This window comes from Macaca nemestrina, chromosome 3, assembly GCF_043159975.1.
Source record: "Macaca nemestrina isolate mMacNem1 chromosome 3, mMacNem.hap1, whole genome shotgun sequence".
NCBI classification, from domain to species: domain Eukaryota; kingdom Metazoa; phylum Chordata; class Mammalia; order Primates; family Cercopithecidae; genus Macaca; species Macaca nemestrina.
Genome location: NC_092127.1, coordinates 16119734 through 16125402, shown reverse-complemented (window position 1 = coordinate 16125402; position 5669 = coordinate 16119734). Strand labels below are relative to the sequence as shown.

Genomic DNA, 5669 nt, shown 5'->3' with positions numbered 1-5669 from the left:
TGGAAGCAACCAAGATGCCTTCAGTAGGTGAATGGTGAAGGATATTGCTAATAGGGAAGTCTGTGCATGTGTTGGGTTAGGGTGTATATGGAAAATATCTGTACTTTCCTCTCAGTTTTTCTCTGAATCAAAAACTACTTTTAAAAAAGTCTTAAAACTAATGATTTTGAAAAACACCAAAACTCTGCCAAAGTAATATTAACCCTTATGTGAAGTTCATGTGCTATATTTATCCTTTTGAAAGTCTCATCAAATCAAATCAATGAAACAGACATTTTCTATGGCAATGAGGACATAATAAAATAATCTATTCAATTAGTGAAATGAGTTCCTTCATTTATAAGGCAAATTCAATTACGTAATAAGTAGAGGATCCATTTGAGTTTGACCTAAATTTTCTAAATGTAAAAGAACAAACTATGGCATGGGAAATATGATTAACTTCCAAGTTTTCTCAATCATAATTTGAGACAATTTGTAATTTTTGCTGCTGTGATTGATGTACTGTCTCAGGGTGAACTATTGAGAAACCAAGAGTCACCAAGAGGCAACATCTTTGATTCTCTCTTTTATTTCTCTTTTGCAAATGATGATAATTTGTTTCTGGTGATTTGGAAGCCTCTTTTTTAATGCCTCAGCACCCAAAAAGCTGTAATTTCCTATTACATTGCTGTCTAGGCTAGTACCACAAAGCAATTCCTTTCTAATATTTTTTTTCTTATGATTCTTCTCATAAGCATTTAATTATTTTTAAGCCATGTCTTATTTGAGATTCATTTTTTTAACTTTTATTTTAAGTTCAGGCATAAATGTGCAGGTTTGTTACATAGGTAAACTCGTGTCATGGGGGTTTGTCATACAGATTATTTCATTGCCTAGATTACTTGAGGTTCTTTAAACTATTTTTTTTTGTTATTGATAAGTGAGTAGTGAGTAGAAGAATTTACCTTCAAATGAATTTATATTTTTATATTTTTCCTAGTTCCAAAAAAGAAGTGAGGAATTCCTCAGTGATATAGGACAATTTTATAACTGATGCATCATCGACTTTCTTGTTAGTGATAAGAGAGTCATGTAAGTGAAAAAGTAGTCTCAGTGCATGTCATTCAAATTGTGTCTGGTGCTCATGGTTCAATGCACCTCCCACGACACCTCTACTGTCTGCACTGCTCTCTCCATAGGCACTAGCACTGCTACCACTGGCACCACTGCAGCGGTGGGCACTGGATACATAGAATCCTCAATGCATCAAAGCTTGGATATGCTCCACAGCTTCAAGCTGTATTCAGGATTCTCCTTCTCCTCTGAAGACCAGGGTTTTTTATTGGACCTGAAAGGGAATTATTTACAGAATGAAATCATTCCTGGAGGTTTTTAAATTCCTCATGTAAAAAGGCTAATAATTCTTGAATTAATAATTTTGATATCTAAGACCAAATGACCAGGGATCATGTAAACCAGAAAGTGTCTTAGGCAGATCTCAATCGATTTACAGGTTTATTTTGCCAAGGTTGAGGGCACACCCAGGAAAAAGAAACACAAGTTAAAGTAGGATTTTTCCTAATAGTGCCTTAGGCAGATCTCAGAAAGTGTCTTAGGCAGAAAGTGTCTTAGGCAGATCTCAATCGATTTAGAGGTTTATTTTGCCAAGGTTGAGGGCAAGCCCAGGAAAAAGAAACACAAGTTAAAGTAGGATCTTTCCCAACAGTGCTTAATGTCTGTGTTTTGGATTTTCCTCATTGCTATGAACTGAATTATGTCCCTCCAAATTCATATGTTGAACCCCTGATCCTCAAGTGACTGTATTTGGAGATAGGAACAAAAAGAAAGCAATTAAGGTTAAATGAGGTCATTACATGTATTAGTCTCTTTTCACAGGGCTATAAATAATAATACCTGAGACTGGGTAATTTATAAAGGAAAGAGGTTTAGTTAACTCAGTTCTGCATGGCTGGGGAGGCCTCAGGAAAGCTAAAATCATGGCAGAAGGTGAAGGAGAAGCAAGTACCTACTTCACAAGGCAACAGAAAAGAGAGAGCACGAAGGGGACAGAACCCCTTATATAACCATCAGATTTCGTGAGAACTCACTACCATGAGAACAGCATGAAGGTAACCAACCTCATTAGCCAGTCACCTCCCACCAGATCCCTCCCTCAATACCTGGGGATTACAATTTGAGATGAGATTTAGGTGGGGACACAAAGCCAAACCATATCATAAGGATGGGACCCTGATCCAACAGGAATTGTGATTCTATAAAAAAAGACACCAGAACACACTCTCTCTTGCCCCTCTCTCTCACCCTCTTCCTCTGCACACTCAGAGTAAAGGCTACATGAGAAGATGGCAGTCTGCAGTGTGGAACAGAACCCTCACCAGAAACCAAACCCTCAGAGATCTTGACTTCAGACTTCCAGCCTCTAGAACTGTAAGAATTAGATTTTTGTTGTTTAAGCCATCCAGTTGTGATATTTTGTTATGGCAGCCTAAGCAGACTAATACATTTGTGTTCCAATTCTTGGACCTGGAGGCAGTCATAAATTAGTGAGGTATGACCAAGAGTTGTACACAATGTCTGAATAGCATTTTGCAATGTTACATTATTCATATTACTTTAAAATTTATATATATGTATGTCTAGATGAAACATGTGAAACATGACATTGATTCTTTACATTGGCAGCTAGATGGAAATGTAGCATTTTGATTGTGAATGGTTTTACTTTTATAAAAATATTTCATATGATGTAGTTATATTTTCAAACATAAAATTAAACTTTATGTATTTGGAGTTAAATTTTGATACTGATTCTAATTTTTGTCTTTTAACTTTAATATGTATTTTTGAATATTTTAGAGGAAAAATAAGAAATGAAAAATATTTTCAGATTGGTTATGGTTAGAATTTTTTTACACTTGGCAAACAATTTTTTTTAATGCATCACGTCAGAGATGAGCAAACTGCTGCCTGTGGGTCAAATCAGGCCTATTGTTCATTTTTATAAAGTTTTATCAGAATGCCTCCACACCCAAATTTTTATATGTTGTCTATGGCTATTTTTTATTCCACAACATCAGAGTTGAGTAATTGCTGTCGACACTGTATGACCCACAAAGCTAAAGATAATTACTGGCCTTTTACAGATAAAGTTTGCTGACCCCTGCTTTAGATAACCAAGAATGTGTTCACTTGGAAATCATGACATAAATATAAAATACAAAAGTAGATCTTAAAATAAAAGCAAAAAAGCAAAAACATTTAAAACTAATGCTTCAAATTTAAATACCTGGAAGCTGAAAAGTGAGCAGATTTTTGTAGAGCATGATCCACATAAAATTTGCAAGCAGGACATTACAAACTCTTTATTTAAAGAAGATTTCATGAAAATAAGCAAAAACATTGTTCTTACCAAATTCCCAACTAGAATTGGCTTAGATGCAACCCTGCAATGTCAAATTCTTCATTAAATGAAACTGTAACCACTGGCCAAAACAATGAGAATGAAAGAGAGAGTTATTCCTAAAAAAGTCATACTTCAGAGATGGCAAATATACCTTTGGTCTGCTCATTAGAAGTTGAAGAAAACTACATTCAAAAAATCTGAAAACTGGATAAGAAAGTCAAGACCTCTGGAACTTTACTCTGTTTATTGGATGATGATTCTGGAAAATCGGCTGTCATATCCTGACATGAGTGAGACTGTTTCTAGCAAAGCAAATCTGATTCAAATCAATGAATAAATTTTTCCATTAGATAAACATGGCAGAACATTTATATTTCATTTTCAACCCAAATTCTTTCAAATTGGAAAATTAGTTATTGTAGTCTAAGTTCAAAGACAAAGTATCTTGTTACTACTGTTATGCATTTCTCAACCAATGTTCATGATTGGTTTTGGCAAATGAAGATATTTGTGACTGGAAACACATTGTCAATTAAAAGAATGTGAAATGTTACATGCATATAACATTAGCAAATATTAGAACTGAAAATTAGAAGACTGAGTAAATGACAAACAATTGATATTTTTGGCAAAGAAGTAAGTATAGAACAAAATACAAAATATTGTTATAATATTCTTAAAAGAATATTGAAAGATAACATGTGTATAATATTTGGAAAAACACAATGAGGTTTATTGTAGCATTAATATTTATTTTAAAAAATAAAAACTTTTTAGATCTCGTGAAATATTTTCCAATTTGGTAATAGAATGGCTGAACACGTAGTATGAATTCAAAATAATGAAAAATACGACTTCTCTCTGGGATGGAGAATTCAAATTAGATCATTAATTTGTTGGATAGGCTGAGCGGCAGTGGGAGCTGCCGGTGGTTGGCGCCTGCGGAGTTCCAGACCATGCTGCTGTTCTGCCCCGGCTGCGGGAACGGGCTGATCGTGGAGGAGGGACAACGCTGCCACCGCTTCGCCTGCAACAGGTGCCCCTACGTGCACAACATCACCCGCAAGGTAACAATCGGAAGTACCCAAAACTGAAAGAAGTGGATGATGTGCTTGGTGGAGCAGCTGCCTGCGAGAATGTTGACTCTACTGCAGAGCCATGTCCCAAATGCGAACATCCTCGTGCTTACTTCATGGAGCTTCAGACCCGCTCTGCAGATGAGCCGATGACCACCTTCTACAAGTGCTGCAGTGCTCGGCGTGGACACTGCTGGAGGGATTAGGGCCAGGATGGCCCAGCTGCCTTAGCGTATGCTTACCTTGTCCCTCGGCGTAGATGCTTAGCTGGCAGTATGAATCGTGTGTCCTGAGGGTCTTTGCTGGTGTGGTGGAAAGATAAACCTTTTGAGGTGAAGAGCTGGGGGGTCAGGAAATGTGATTTATCTGCCAGTCAGAGTGGATGAAGTCACGAATATCTGGGAGTTTTTCTGTGTGGGGAGGAGACAGAGACCCATAACTAAATACGCTCTGTTTAAAGTCCTGTTCTTTCATCTTCCATATTTATTGGCAGTTGACATTCCCTTACTCCCAATCAACACTCTTAAACATTTGTACTGTTTGCAAAACTTAACCCTAAATATTTAACTGTTACTTGTAAACTTGTGTAATTCATTATTTATTTTAATCACAATTCTGAGTATTTCATTAAAATGAAAGTTCTAAAAAAAAAATTTATTGGATAAGAAAGTAGGGGAAGAAAAAACATAAAATGTAAATATTATTCGATTTTACTAGATTTCAAAAGTCACATTGAGACACTCTTCAAAAAAAAGGAAATTGTGGTTTTTAGTAGAAAATGAATTATGACTTTAATTATGAATATGTACTATCCATGTTGCTTCCTGATAATAATATTAACCAAAGATAATGACCATCTGCACTCCAAATGTGTGTGGCTACTTCGGTTTCAAAGGGATTTAAATAAAAAAATAAATAAATACCTTTAGAAAAAATGATTTTTCTAAATTGCAAGAAACTGCACATGATATATACAACATTTCATTAAAATACATGGAAATTACAAGGAGAAATGAAAATGTTTCATTGTCTCTACAGGAAAAGATTCATGTCCAAATATTCTCCAGACTAAATTTAATAGACTTTTTTTGGCCATTAGAAAGCAGGTTATCATTTCAACTGAAGAGAGATTAGGACAAATTGAACAGCACTGCTGTTTTCAGTTCTCTTTATAAACCCCCAGATAT

General features: G+C 35.5%; 1 pseudogene; it reads left to right on the top strand.

Moving 5' to 3' along the window:
- The first annotated feature begins 4334 nt into the window (after positions 1–4334).
- LOC105466659 (DNA-directed RNA polymerase III subunit RPC10 pseudogene) lies at positions 4335–5299 on the top strand (annotated as a pseudogene).
- The last annotated feature ends 370 nt before the right edge of the window (positions 5300–5669 follow it).